At 38.3% G+C, this 16,555-nt stretch overlaps 1 protein-coding gene across 10 annotated transcripts in view; it reads left to right on the plus strand.

The window, feature by feature from the left end:
* Positions 1 to 16,555, plus strand: part of Map2 (microtubule associated protein 2) — a 258,740-nt gene that overhangs the window by 171,309 nt on the left and 70,876 nt on the right. For all 10 annotated transcript variants that reach the window (XM_029476932.1, XM_029476965.1, XM_029476969.1 and 7 more), the window contains one exon: positions 7,037 to 7,114. The gene's annotated coding sequence lies outside the window, so the exon portion shown is untranslated. The remainder of the gene's footprint in view (positions 1 to 7,036; positions 7,115 to 16,555) is intronic.

Below are 16,555 nucleotides of genomic sequence, written 5' to 3' on the forward strand. Positions count from 1 at the left end.
GCCTGAATTGAAGAAATTGGCAACCCTAAAGGAAAGGAAGAGGAAGAAAGAGAAAAACGAGAGGGGAAGGAGACAGAAAAGGCAGTGAGAAAATGAATAGCAGCGAAAGGAAGAGACACATAAGTGAAATGAGGAAGAAGAAGGACTTAACTGAAGGAGAGGACAGAGGTTTGAAGAAAGGGGCAATTGGTAATCTACAAAAGAATTTGTCTAAGGGGCATTGGGCTTGACAATAGGTGCTTGAAATAAAGTTGAAAAAAACAAAATGTAATTTCTGTATAGAAACCTATGAAACTCAGCCTAAAGACCTAGGTTTTGTCCTTTTGAAAGAAGAGCTGTAATGATGACAGTGATAGGCTCCTGACCAGGTAAGTTTTATGGCTTATGTGGGAATCTACTCCACTTCTTTAAGCCTCTTCCCAGTTTCTCCTTATACAACAACATGCTGTCAATTTTCATTAACTCTATACTTTATATAAGGTTAGAGTAGTATCTATTGCCAAAAGGATAAAGGTGGCAAATATTGTTGAGGATGGGGGGGGTGTCTTTGACACTATTGGTATGGACATAAATTATTGCAGCCATTAAGGGAAGCAATATAGAGAATTCTCAAAAATAGAACTGTCCTATCATCCGACTCTAACACTAACAGGTGTCTGTCAAAAAGCCTTTCTCACAGGTATGTATATTGTAGGACTGATCACGCTAGTCAAATACAGAATTTGCCTATGTCAATTATCTGATGAATAAAGAAGCTGAAATAGACGTGCATAATGGAGTTATCTCCATGCAGAGAGAAAAGTGAAATTCCATTCCTTGCAATAACATGGATAAACCAAAGTGATGTTATGTTAAAGGAAATAATGCAGGCACATATAGAGGGATACATGATGATCTTACGTAGAATCTAAAACTGTTGATCTCATGAAAGTATTATAGTGATCTGTGGTTACAAGGGGCTGGAGAATGGCAGGGAGTTACTGAGACATTGAAAAGCAGACCACAGAATGTTAGGTACTTAGGAGAGGAAAAGTTTGAGGATTTATTAAGAAACATAGTAACAATATGCATCCCCCAAAACCTAAGAGTAGATAGTGTTCTTATCTACTTACAAAAAATGGCAATGTGCATAATGTATTAATATGTGTGTGAATGTGTGATTAGTTTAGCTACTTAATTTATATAACAGCACATATTCCAATCACTTATTTTATATAGCATAAGTACACATAATTTTTTCTTTAAAATAGACAAATAGAATAGAATATCTGATACCCGTATGAACATTAGAAACAAATGAACAGATGGCTTTCTGCAAGTAAGAAAGTGTTATATTTCTTCAGATCAATACTTAGCCTGGGCAGAAAATTGCAATGAAGTATAATAAAATAAAGCAGAATGCTGACATGTGTGCCTCATTAATGCTCAAGGTACTAAATATCACAGCATCAATTCACATTTTATTATACACACACCCACAGTCAGAGTCCAACTATGTTAGCAATTTAGAAAATATGGAAGTTTTAAGTTTGCTTTACAGATTGTTATCATTTCATATCAAGCCTTTACAAGAAGAAAGGGCCCTGACAGTACCTCCTGAACCATCATGATGTATCATTTGTCCTGAAAATTGAAATATATACAGTTCACAGAACAGCCATGTATCCTCAACTGCTGAGGTATAAGCAAAGCCCATTCATCCTACTTACATGTGAGATGTGGTATATGTCTTTTCCTCACTGAAACATTGTAGAACCAGTGTTCCACTTCCCAAATACTCCCCTGCCCATCGTTTGTACTTCCAAAAGCTTGTATGTCACAAGAAGAAAGGTAGCCAGAAAGTGTGCACATCAAAGAGAAGGGCCTGGAACAGTCTTCTCTATCCATCAGTATTTGTGTGAACTGAATATAAACCTTAATTCTCAGAGAGTTAAGATGAGCTTTTCTCACTAAACCAATCCTTGATACTTCACCTTGTCCAATATTAGATTGAGATACTTTGGACAGACATAAATCTCTTCCACTAAGACAGTTTAAACTAGTTTTTAGCAGTAGCCCAGAGTGTCCAGTTTGAGAATAAGACCACACTGTGCTCATTAGCCACTAAATCTAGAGTCTCTACTCAGAGGAAGACCATGAATTTTGTGAACAAGGATTTTGTTAATAGTTCTTATATCTTTCAAGTATGTATTTGACATAGATTTCAGCCTATGCAAACATAATGTTTGAAAAACAACTTTCACAATAGTGCCAAGAGAGATGTTTCTCTTAATCATTGATAACTTTTTGGTTCAGCATACATGCCTGTTCTTACAGCTCTCTAGATAATAGGTGATGCTAAGCATATTAGGAAATAGAAGTGGTTTAGTAGCTTTTTAGACTACATGACAATGTTGACAGCTGCTTATCTATTTAAAAAACTACTTGAAATAGGAGAGATTTTCCCTACTAGATCAGCAGTCCAGCCCTCAATAGCTGAAATCCTAACACTTTTGACAAGTGCACTGAGTTATGTGAACTCTTCACAGCCACAGAGAGCAGATTGAGAAATGGGTGGGAAACAGTTCTATTGTTCATTTTGAAGCCCATAGAGCACCTAATGCTAGTTATTGCAATTACAATAAGTTTTCAGCAACCCAACTCAGTGCCCTAGTAACTTCATTCATCTCTGTTTTGGTTGTTTGAAAAAGTCTATCACAACAGAAAATTAATCACCTAAGTGATACATAGTGTGGAGGGTGTTTCAAGGGCAAACGAGGAGTAAAGCCTAATTTAAGATGGAATACATCCTTGAGAAACAGTTCACCTTGGCACTACTTCTTCATGGTATTCTAATTTCTCATCCTCACTTCAATGTTATGGATGACATACAACTCAAACCTAAGCCTATCAAATTAATTTCGGGAACTGAAGAAATGGCTTAGCTGGCACTTGTTTGTCCCACAAGCTTGAGGACCTGAATTCAATCCCAAACACCCATGTTTTAAAAAAAATTGTATTAGTCACTTTTAATGTGATAAAATAAATAACTTAAAGGTGAAAGTGTTTTATTTTGTCTTATGGAAATTTGAACCCATTGTGGCAGGGAAGGCATAGCAACAGGCAAAGAAGGCTTAGCTGAAGAAAGAGTCAATGAGTGAGCACCAGGTTCAGCACTCTCAGGTCCTGTATCCGGAGCCTGAAGCTGAAGGATCATTTTTTCATCCATACACAGGAAAGAGAGAGAGAGAGAGAGAGAGAGAGAGAGAGAGAGAGAGAGAGAGAGAGAGAGAGAGAGAGAGATTAGACTATATACTCTCATTGCGTACTCCAGAGACACTTCCTTTACCAAGCTTTTACCTGCTAAAGGATCCCAAACATAGCATTATCTGGGAACTATGTGTTTGAATATATGTGGGGTATATCACATCCAAACCACACCACTGATCTCAAGTGTCAGTGTGATTGCAAGAGGATTCTTGGGGCTTTCCTGCCAGTGAGTCTAGCTGAATCAATGAGCACCAGGTTCAGTGAGAGACCCTGTCTCAAAAAGTGCACTTCAGAGCAATTCAGGACATTGAGACCACTAGCCACCATGTATCTGTGTACATGTGCAGACACATATGTACACATATGTACCCTTCTAGCCACAAATGCACTCACAGGAATCTCACTCACATTAACGCTGAGCAGTGTTCACTTAGATTTCTTCTGAAATGTTGAATCCACTTGGACATTTGGTGCCAAGCAAAGCATGTGCCCTTTTCTCTGCACTGTGAAGACTGACTCTTAAATGTAATTGTTTACCAGTTGATTGTCAAGGCTTATCAGCCATGATCCTCGACAGTATTCCCGTCAAACCCTCACAGCTCCTGGGAAGGGGCAGAAGCAAACCCCACTGAAGTAATGGGCAAAGAAGAGGCAGAGCTGCAGCTGAGTGGATCTCAGTTTGTCCAAGAACTGAATATTCTGAACGATAAAAGTGCTTAGTGTGTCTAGGAAATTGAAATCTGCCATGGGGGAAATTATACTTCTGGGAAGAGCCACAAGCATTTGTGTTTGAGGTGGTCCTTCACCAGAGATGGAGACCCAAAACCACTCCCCTGTGTCTATTAAGAGCTGGTTCACAGGTTTATCCACTTTCTGTGTGTATTCATGGAATGGGCAAGTAAGCTTTCATGGCCGGTTTTCTCATCTATAAAGCGAGGATATAACAGTCCAAGGGAGGTGTTGGGGAGCAAATTAATTCTTTGAAGTGCTCAGAATACTGGCGAAGAGGAGTCAGTAAGTGTCTGCTAGTGCTGATTTACATTCCATCCAGTTGAATGTATCTGCTGTTAAAACTGACAAATATCAATGACAAAAGCTGTGTCAATTTAACCATTTGTCAGTGGGATAAAAGTGAACACTTAGATCTGTTCAAGACTAGCTGAAAATTAACCATTCAATCTGATGTCTCTTATAGAATAGTTCATAAATTGTTTTTTTTTTAAACTAAATCCACATGGCATTTACACGCCTCACAGAAAATGAAGTAAAAAAAAAAACAGTCATTTTCTTTTGTATAATAAAACCTCAAAAAAAGTAGAAATTATGGGTATGCAGAGTATTATTGACACGACTGGGGGCACTGAGTTTCTTAATAATCACTTCACCCTTTGGTCACCCTGTTCCTTTAAGTTGGCCCTTTATATGTTTCGAGTTGAAATTTTACTTTCATGTGTAACTACAGAGTTAAGTTTTGAAAGGATTATTAGGATAGTCTCTGACAATGCCAATATTGCTCACCTTGTGAACATGCCATCTCCTGTTGGCTGCTGCAACAACACCATTGCTCAAAAGGTAAACACACACCTGCTTAGTTCTGCCTTTGCAGAATGAAAGCAGCCCTTGTCCTCCTGGGGATGAATGGAAATGGCTGGGTACCAGCAACACTGGACCTGGGGAAAGAGACGCCAGTAGGATGCAGCTGTCCTATGAACTGTATGCAGCTTGCTGAATTTTGCTCTAGAGAATTTTTTTCATCTCCTTGTTATAAGGGTAAAAGACAAACACACACACACACACACACACACACGTGATATGTACTTAAACACTCATACACATGCATGTATTCTTTTTGAAAAATAATAGCACTTTCAGAGATTGAAGGAAAATATTGAGTTCAAAGAGAATGAGTATGATATTTGGTTTTTAGCACTCATTTGTTAAATATAGAAGGTTCTTTTATCTGAACAGGATCAAGAGCTCCGTTCTACCATTATATTTTTGTTCTAAAACCAACCTAGAAGGTTGGAACGGTGATGTCCTTGTTATTCCTGCACTCTCGAGGCAGAAACAGTCAGATCTATGTGAGTTCTAGGCTTGCCCCAAACACAGTGAGTTCTGGAAAAGCCAGGAAGCTAGGGCTAGAGAGAGATGTCTGGTACCATAATCAAAACAAACAAACAAACAAAAAAAAAACAAGAAAAAAAACTAAGAAAACAAGCAAAGGAAAAACCACTCTTATAATTTACTTGTCATCTAAATTTTAAGTAGCTACAATTCTACATAAATTTCTCCTCCTACTGATTCTGTCATAGATGGATTATAGATGATAGATAGATGATAGATAGATAGATAGATAGATAGATAATTGATAGATGTGTAAGAATGTTTGCCTGTTTGTCAAATTTTTTTGCTCACAACGTTTTGCCCCCTAGTCAGTCCAGATATTTTTCAAAAGACACAAAAGCAGTGTGCCAAGATTTTAGTAGTCATTCTTGCTACAATAATTATTAAACTAAGATAAGTAGGGGAAATTCTACCATGTTTCTTTTTGGCTAGAACTTTCTTTATCACTATTTAGATGTCAAGCCTGTTCTGTTTAATTATTCAGCAATAGACATACCTGCTTTCATACCTTGTGAGTGTTCATAAGTCAAATGAGCTCATAATAAAGAACACTCAATACAATCAATATTCGTTGCTTTGAAACACGCTTGTCTGCTCCCACATTTATGTGAATTTACTGTTTAAAAGTCCAGATAGGCGCTGGGTAGATATTTCAGTGGTAGAACATTTGTCTAATATGCCTAAGGCCTAAGGCTACATTTGATGTCTGGTACCATAATCAAAACAAAACATTCCAGAACAGACAAAAGAAGAACCAGTTGGTGCATATCTTCTGCTTGAATTTTTTTTTTCTGGATTTGGAAGCTGTGTAAAGGCTGTCTATTGGGGTCTCACGGTTTTTAATGGTAACATGTTTTCCTTGGGTATGGGATAGGGTGCATTCTACTGGAGTGAACACATATCAATCCTGGGGAAAATTCATAAATACACACAGCTTTACAAACCCAATATGGACGAGCGGGACTGGACAGGGATTTGCACACTGTACATTTTTGTAGTCTTGCCCACGATGAGGGTGGCCTCACCTGTGTAAGACAGAAAACAGGCCTGAAGCCTTCCAGTGATGCTGTCCATCTCCTGGAACCACTTTAATGGGGAGTCTTTATGACCCTCAGTGGCATGGGATTTTTTTGTTTGTTTTTTGTTTTTTCAGCAGAATCCAGAGTGACTTTCAGGTTTTGGAATGTCAACATAAATTTGGGACTCTATGGAGAAATTTTAATTAGTTATTTAAAAAAAACCCCTCTCTATCCTGTGTTTCATGAAATCAATGCAGACTGGGCTAGAGGCCCAGCCTTTTTTAAAGCTTGCTGCATATAATTAACAATTATGAATATATTCTTTGGGGAAATTACACAATCTTCTACTATTTATTAGCTGAGAACAAGTCATAATTTTATTCTTCCTTGGATGTTACTCTTATGAAACACTGTTAATGTGGCATAGAAAGATACGAAAAGCACTCAGTAGCTTATACCTTACTGCTCTGTGTCTTAGGCTTGAGACAGCGCCCAGCAGGTCACAGATAAATATTAGAAAAGCGATCTTGCAGTCTCATAGTTACCCAAAATCAAAAGAGAAAACTCATAAATTTTTTCATGTTGATAATATTAGCATGTGTGGGTCAGAAATTAGCTCATGAATTTTCTTTTTATTTTAACAGAAAGAAGCCAGAACATACCACCAGCTGTTTGAGAATACAACATAACAAACGTCACTACTTTACAACTTCCTTGAATTGGTAAGGCCTTATTCTCTCTACCATAAAAAGTGACCCACCCTTATGAAAAACACTTAACTTCTTTGCTAACCACAGTTTTTTTATTTTTAATTTTGAATTAAAAGCCAATTTATTTTTTGAGGAAGAAATACCATTTTGAATTTCACACTTAATAGACTAGAAATGATAAAATACCACTTCAGAGATTTTAAACTGGCTAAATGAAATATCTTGCTTTAAAATGAGGATTGAACCAAGCCCCTTTCTTCAGCTGTGGCTAACCATAACAATATTTCCTCTCTTCCTATCAATGGGCTAGGCATGTGCCTGCCTGTATGGCTTTATGTAAATTAATTAATTTATTTCCTTACATCAGCTCTGTGGGGTAGGTAGTAGATGTTTTTATGTAGGGGCATGATACAAAGGGATGTGAGACAGAGCTCACCAAAACTCTAACACATGGGAGAAAGAAGCCTAAAACTGTGCACACAGGAGAAAAAGCCCAGCCTCAGTGGTGATGCAGGGATAGTTACTTGAGGAGGTAATGCCCAGGAATCATTTTTCCCTGCATTTTATATAAATTCCCTCTGGATTTACCTACGAAGTTAGCATTTGCTGAAAATGCAGTCAATAAAAAGCAGGTACAATTATATGTTCACCTGCCACATATCCAATAATTGCATGAATACATACGTGAGCACTCTAGATCACTTTACAAATAGAAACTATGTTTCCTTTTTCTTTGCACTTTTTCACATAGAAACTTTAAGATAAAGTCAGAATAAAATTATACAGAGATTTCAAAAGAGTGATCAACCATTCCAGAAAGTGTATTTGAGCTTAGGTCTGACTTGTTTCTATTAAAGGTATTGTACTATCTATAACTGGTCACAATGTTGTTAACTTTATCGCTTTTATTAATCCATTAATTTAGTTTTGAGTGAAATTTTCATAATGTTTTCATTGCAAAAGACTAACAACACACAAATATCAAAGCACTGCACATAGATTACACAGCTGCTCACACACATGAAATTTCACACCGAAATTCTTTTCTGAATAAGCCATGACAGGAGGAAAAGCACTCTTTGCTTTCTTCCCACGTCCCTGCTCTCTTCCCAGTGAGGGTCGGGACTGTAAAGATGCACAGTGCCCTCTGTGTGTTCTACCAGGTGTCAAACAAACACGTTACAGTACTATCGACATTCTGAGTATACAGAGCTGCTGTCACACTGCAGATGTGGCATTCGAAGTCACCTTCACTCAGTTGTATTTAGATGCAGGCATATTGGCACAGAGATTGGTTTGGCTCTCCTTCCAGCTGTTACCATGGTTACTGCTTTACATATTACTCTCTGGTGCTTATTATTATGTCTAAATATCTTACAGCACTTTAACGATTCAATGCTAGCATGGCTTTAGCTTGTCTTATAAAACGTATTCGGAATTTGTGCATGAGGGAGCTGATGCTTTCTCTATATGACACCATGCCAAGCCCTTGTATGCTTTTGTTTTTCCCAGCTGGAAACATATCTTTTAATTGGCATATGAGGATTTTGCTAATCTCTTGCGACCCATGATTTTCACAGTTCCAACATAATATAATAATCAACATAGGTTTTATTTCACTATAGGTGAAATTCTGACTATTCCCAAACATAATATAGCTACTACAAAGGAAATTTGAAATACTTAAAAGAAAACTACATTCTGGGAGGTCTGTGTTATTTGCTTATGTTTCCTTAAAACAAATAATTACAGGAGGAGTTTTAATAGAAATTATTTTTTAATTATTTTCTAACATGAGAGTTAATTCTAGAATTTGCTCATATGTACATAGTTGTTTATCCCACAGTATTTTTAGGAATTTCTGTGTATATCGGGGGGAGGTTGTTAAAAAATCAAGAAGAGGTATTATTTATCAAAAATGATATCTTGGAAAGCATGAAGCTCCATCCAGTGCCCCTTCATACGTAACCATTTCTTCACGGGTTTTTATGTAGGGATGTTACTCAATGCCACGTGATCACCTTTGATACCTCTAACACCTCCAAGTGAAGGATTATACAGAATGGAGTAATCACAGTGAAAATATTTCATAAATACCATCCTTTGTTCACTAAGGGTGCTAAGTACTATATTGTGCAAATTTGAAACCACACATTTCCAAAATAACACATGCAATCTCAAATGTAAAGGTAGATCTTTTTCTCTGAATTTTATTCTATGATTCCAATGAAGTCAGCAACTCTTTTCACACAAAGCTCTCTGGTTATTACAGTGCACTGTTAATCACACTGAAAATCAGCTTTGCTCTAGCTTCAACCACCTGTTACGGGCATATGGTTGACCTCTTTAAGCCCCATAGAAGAGCATTACAGTACTTACAACTGACCAGATAGTAGATGGCAGACAATTGTCATCGTTTGCACCGCCCAACATCATCTCAACATTGTTTCCTCCCACTGATGGCAGAAAGGATATCATGTTCTGACCTTTGTCATCAGCACCTAGGCTACCACCTCCCAGGTAAGCTTTCATTTGCTGCAGGGAAGACCTGATATACCAGGGTTCCTGGGGAACACAGCAGGTAGATGCTTTTCCCACAGAATACCCACAATGCACAGCAGCAATGGTTGGTACCTCTTAACGGATTCATTTATTTGTCTTAGCAGAACCTACTGCTTTTTCGGAGCTTAAGCACTTACCTGGTTTCAATCTATAATTTTTCTGATTTTACAGTATTTTGAAAAAACTTTGTTGCTTCTTTTATCATCTCAGCTTTTAATTTATGGTATAAAAAGTTCCCAAACTACATAGACAAGTTAGGAATAAGGAACCTATATAGACATAAGGAGAATATTAGAAGTCTAAAAAAAAAATGTATTGTTCTTGAAGTCGTTTACCTACAAATCAACATAACTTAGATTGTCCATTCATCAGAACCTTTGTCTTTTTCTTTCATTTATAGCTGGAGGGAGTTTATCTTTTAAGAATTATCTTGTGTAAGTGGATGAGGATTTTAGTTTAACAATATCCCAAGGAGCTACACTTGATGACTATTTATACTGCTGAGAACACTTGACAGCAGAATGATGAACAGTATGGCCACAATGCGCCAACCATCCACTAACAAAACAAGGATGACAACCTGGTATTCCTTCCATCTTCTCTGAAGATGAGTGCCTTGGCTTGCACTGATCACTGCCTCACAAAGATTGTCTGTGCATTCTACAGAGACAATTTACAAGATGCATTATGCATTCTAAAAATAGATGTGATTGGTAACTTTAGGATGTTTGATGGTACTTTTGCAAAAAAACGTATTCTACTCTGTGCCAGGAGCTATTAATCAACCTGGTGCCCAGGTCTTCTAGCTGTTATGGATCAAGAGATAAGCCTCGGTGAGGTTTTTAGAGAAGGATCAGTACTTAGTTATCTGGGGACAGGGAAAAGGAGAGTTGCCCACGTCCTCTGGCAGGAGGTAAAATAACAATGACAATCCTCCTACTTAACAGGCTGAGTCACTAGAACATTCTTCTGCTTCCTCAGCAGTCCCCAGCAGATTGTTTGGGCTGGAGTTCTGGAGGCAGAGGTGGGAACCACCTGCTATAAAAGACTGCTGTGACCAAAGATTGTCTTTTAACAGTTTGGCCAAATAGAAACAGGAAAAGAAAACATTTGGTACTGACAAGCACCTAAATCTAAATGTTTGAATACAAGAATACTGGTCTGGGATAGCTGAGAAGGTTCAGTCAAGTATAAATGCTAGCCAGCATAGTTAACAACTTGAGGTCCATTTCCAGGGCAGAAGCAGAAAACCAACTCCTGCAAGTTGTCTACTGACTTCCACACATGCGGTGAGGTACCTGAGTGTACACACACTAGTGTGCATGCATACACAAATAAATGAATGAATAAATAAACAAACAAATAAGTAAAACAGTGGTAACCCAGTCATGCTTATTCAGCTAATTGGCTTTGAAGATAAGTCATTTAAAGAGGGAAGCTAGTTACAGAACATTTGGCAATCCAGTCCTGCTGGATATCTGTACTCTGAAGACATTTGATATCCAGCAGTGGTAACTTTGTCTGAACTGATGTAGAGCCTGGGTTGTAATGAATACGAATACACTGTTGCTTAAACAGAAAGACCTTTATAGGCTCCTGAGCAGGCTTTTATTAGAATACTTTTGTTACTGAAGGAAAGCATGAAGTTTTATTTTGGCTCATCATTCAGATCTCAGGACTAGGCCACTACCTGGCTGGGTCACATGACAATACTGTCATTGAGAGAGTACACATCTATATGTATCTTCTGGTCTCTCTTCTATCTCTCATTAAACAACTAGTAATTCTATTAATGACCTCTACCTAAACAACCTTATCCAATTCTAATTAAGCCTGTGGCTAAAACCTTGGAGTTTTTATTGTTAGTTGCTTCTCTTAAAACCACACAATGGGATAAAATCTCAATATGAACTCCTGAGAAATGCAATCTATATCTAACCTATAGCATTCTTCATAATCCAAGGGCAGATAAGGAAATGGACATCATATGAGTCTAAAGGTAGTAGCTGCTGAATATTTGCTAAGGCCACAGTTCTCTCCAGGGCCCTTCTGCTTCATCTCTCTTTACAAGTTTGATTCCATGTGATTATCAATAGCTCTTCTACATAAAGACAAGCTTTTCTTACTGCTTTCCACCCAGGCATGGGTCACCAGCTTGCTTCTCCTTCAGTGCCAGGTTTATGCAGTATTTCCTTATCAATTTTTAAACACCTCAACTTTAACCCAATAAGCTATGACCACTAAGATAGATTAGACAGTATATACATGGTTGTCAGGATTCTACACGTGAACGTGGAGAAAAGAAGAGAGCTCACTACAAAAAAACTTGATGATGCAGTAACACCTCCTAAGCAACTATTGATGGAATGGAATATATTGGGTCTCTTCCCCTTAGTTTCTACAGTATCCCCCTTTTTACATTGATAACTATCATGTCCATTCCAGTATTGAGTGTCCCATAACTCAGTAGATGTTCCAAAGCTGTGTGAGAACTTGTGAGATCCTGTGATAGTTTTGTCTGCCCTCTGCTTTGCTACTTGGAAAAGAAGGTAAAACTTTTCTGGATTAAAGGAAATTTCACACCAAGAGATCAGGGGATGATAGAAATGAAAAACCCAGAGATATTGGCAAACAGGCAAGTGCCTTTGAGGGAAAGCTTCCAGAGCACTTGGTATTTCATCTTCAACTCTACTCATTACTGAAAAAAATAAAAAAAGCCGCTGACGATGTACTCACTTGGCACTCATGATGAAGGATAGACTAGATAGACTTTAGCAGGAGGTGTGTGCACATTTATAGGAGTATGTGTGTTCACACACACACACAACTATTTCAATAGACAGAGTTGCAAAAACAAAACTAAACAAAACACACCAATGTTGCTATAAAACCTAGCACACATGTGACTGAGATTAGGGTATGTTCAAATCAAAGTCCTATGTAATTCAAATTAGTTATAACCCAGGACAGTAGGTCTTTTGAGGAACTTTGCAGCCCACCCTTCAGCTATTGCACCAGAGAGCTGGCTGTATCCTCAGACACTACATTGCCATCCTCTGTAGCTATGTGATGGGTTTGTATCCCTTTTTGCAACCCAGGCTCCTATCACTAGACACAAAACACAACAAAAAACCATGGAGGATGATGTGGAGCATCATCCCTGTGATCCCAGTGCTTGGGAGGAGATATGAGGATTGTCAGTTGCTCAATGCCAACCCAGCTGCCTCGTGTCAAAATCAAAACAAAACGTCCTGTCTCATTGCTCACTGGAGCAACCTTCAGTTCTCATTGTCCAACTTTAGCGTAACTCCTGTGCAGGCCATGTTCTCACTGAAATGCACAAACTTTTCCAATCAGCCAACTTTTCACTAGAAAAGAAAAATATATTGTGCAGTTGTAGTCAACCAGGATGCAGATTCCTGCCATTAGTGGTTTTGCTTCAGAATCATCAGTTATCAACTGCTGGAAAGGCAAAAAAAACAAGGAAGAGCACATGGTGAGTGGATATAAGCCAGGACCACATCTTTGAGTCATCTTGGCAAAAGGGGGATGGGGGGAGCGTTCTGCCTAATGCTCAGAATGAAGAAGAAATGGTTCCGTGAACTACTAGTAAACTATCTGAGGTTCTCGTAGAAATTTGTGAAACATTACTTTTGTATACATGGGTCAAATAGCATAAGTTGTGGCCAAACCAGATATCTGTCATACCATAGAGATATAATTATGAATCATAATTCCAACGTCATGTTAAAATAGTAAATTTAGTAGGCAAATCCACCTATCAAAGTTAATTCTTACAACAGATATGTTTCTTTTTTTAAAAAAAGAATGTTCTTTATAGAAACAGTATTTTCAAAATCTATATTGCTCTTCATCATCATCAAAAGAAGTCAGGGCAGGATCTCAAACATCAAGAACCTGGAGGCAGGAACTGATGCAGAAGCCATGGAGGAGTGCTGTTTGTTGGCTTGCTCCTCATGGCTTGCTCAGCCTGCTTTTTTTGTTTTTGTTTTTGTTTTTTTAATAAAATCTAGGGCCATTAGTCAGAATGGTCCTACCCACATTGGATTAGGCCCTCCACTGTCAGTCACTAATTAAGAAAATTCTCCACAGCTGGATCTAATGGAGACATTTTCTCCATTGTGGTTCTTTCCCTCTTCTCAGATAACCATCTTGTGTCAAGTTGACATAAAACCATCCGACACAGTATTATTTCAGTGTTGTTTAAAAGTAATTTTGTCACCTCAGTAGTGTATAAAATTGGCTTATTTGCTAATTAATTCTTTCACAGAGTGTTACTTTCCTGTGACTGTAGAATTCTGAGGGATTATGATTAACTGCTTCACACTCAGGGTGTGATCACTGATTATTTCTTGACAGCTAGGTTTTTGTTTTGTTTTTTACCCCTTAAGAGTCGGTGGCACTTTAACCTCATACACGTGGCACTAGAAAGCACTTAAAATAAACCCCCAAAGAGCTGGTGATTTGCTAAGTGGATGAAGGAAGACAAACTGGAGCTTGAATTTGTGAGAAGCTTGAGAAGCGATGAGTAAAAACCACATGGTTAAAGGTGGAGGCAGCCGCTTTCTGGGTGTGTCTGTCAAATCTTCTAAGAAGCGAAATGATGAAAGCCATGATAATTTCCCGTAATCTTCTCTACTCCGTTTGCTCCCACCTGCAATGATGTTTAATGAATTTCAAGGATTCCAGTTGTGCTCAGTAATTACTCCAGAAGGCAGTTTGATTCAGAGACAGTTGTAACCTCTGTAAGAGAAACTGAGAATTCACTAAGACAAATACTTCAGTGAGCGGGAGCCAGAGCCTGAGTCATTTCAACTCACTGTGAGCAGAGCATGAGGCAAGACCCAGTAGTAATCAATCCAGAATGAAGTGCGAAGGGCAAAGGAAGACAAAGGACATTTTCAGTGCCACAGTGCTGTAGCTCTCTAACTCCTTGATACCTGAGAGCAGTGTCTAGGTATGTCCTGATGGATTACTCTTTGGGGACATATAGTTACAATTATAGTGAGTCTTATTTTGGAAACAAGAAATTTCAAGGCATCTTTGTTGACAATCCAAGAGGAATTTTCATGTTACAGTGTCATATACCCACATGCATATGCTGGGGCCTAGCAAACACAGAAGTGGATGATCACAGTCAGCTATTGGGTGGATCACAGGGCCCCCAATGGAGGAGCTAGAGAAAGTACCCAAGGAGCTAAAGGGATCTGCAATCCTATAGGTGGAACAACAATATGAACTAACCAGTACCCCCCGGAGCTCGTGTCTGTAGCTGCATATGTATCAGAAGATGGCCTAGTCGGCCATCAGTGGAAAGAGAGGCCCATTGATCTTGCAAACTTTATATGCCTCAGTACAGGGGAACGCCAGGGCCAAGAAGTGTGAGTGGGTGGGTAGAGGCGTTGGGGGGAGGCTATGGGGGACTTTTGGGATAGCATTGGAAATGTAAATGAAGAAAATACCTAATTAAAAAAATGTGGCCCAAAAAATGTCATGCACACATACATAATGGATTGTTTATGTACTAAAAAGATACTCTCAGAACAAAGCATAAAGACAGGCACAATTTTCAAGGAAAATAGCAAGCTCACATATGTTTATGAAAATAATAGTCTTCTGGTAGAATGGAGTAACTATTTCATAATATAGAATATGTATGAAAGGCTGGGACTAAAGCACTAACACGCATATGAGGCTCTAGATTCAATCCCAAGTCCTGAAAACAAAAGCAAAATAAAAACATTAACTGAAATGTTTGTGCATAGAAATAAAAATGTTTTTTACCCTTATTCTTTCCGCTATAGTTTTTGATTACGGGATGTCTATTCTTCAGCTAATGAGCCTGGCACTGACCATCCACCACTTTCTCCCATACTTCCTTAGCAGTCTGTCATCAGAATTCTCATCGTGTCTCATGGGATCACTAACTGCCAAGGGTCCCAAACTGAACCCTTACTATTATTGCTCAACCATAACGAATTATTTTCCTCATAGTCACCATGTGCTCTTTTAAGGGTTATCACTGCCCTGTAAGAAGCTCCCACTCTAGCTTGAAATAAATCCATATCCTTCACCAAAATTTCTATGAAAACAGTTCTCACAGCACTCTAGCTTTGTCTTGAGCCAGCCTCAGATGCACCAAGCACATTCTTATCCTATGATTTCTATGTGCAGAATACACTCAGATCCTCCATGGGCATCTTTACCCAACAACACTCTCCCTGCCTTATCAGAGCATCCTTATGGCATTTGCATAAATAGCAAATTCACACAGTTTCTCCTCTGAGGCACCCCAATGCATCCTTGCAAACAAAGACTACTTAGACAGCGGGAGAGAAGGGTTATCACAGAAACATGAGGACTTCAATACAGATACTACAATTAGCACCCATGAAAAAGCAGGCCTTTTCTGTCCAAGGTTTCTGTCACAAATCATATCGCTTAACCAGCCTCGCCTGTCACTTTGTTTTACCACTTCCTCTTGCCATTAAAAACCTCATGTTCCTCTGCTTTCTCATAGGGAGATAACTGATAAAATGTTAAAGTTGGTCTAGTTTAATAAAAAGTAAATTGAAATTTTGAGTCTGTTAAAAACTAACGTTTGTTTTTGTTTTTGTTACTTTCTAGAACTTTCTAGGAAGTATTTGTTACTTCCTAGAAGTGTATGTTAATTTAATATGCCTGTATTCTGTTTTGAGATGTTTATCATAGTGTTAGGTACTAATTCCAAGGCATTAAGCTTGAGTGGACATTTACTCTACCATAGAACAATATCCTAAACCCATCAGATTTTTTTTTTTTAATATTGTCACATCTGTGCCTACAATTAAATTGGATGTTACAAATAAGATAGGAATAGTTGTCTGTAAA

Source organism: Mus caroli, chromosome 1 (genome assembly GCF_900094665.2).
Source record: "Mus caroli chromosome 1, CAROLI_EIJ_v1.1, whole genome shotgun sequence".
NCBI lineage: Eukaryota > Metazoa > Chordata > Mammalia > Rodentia > Muridae > Mus > Mus caroli.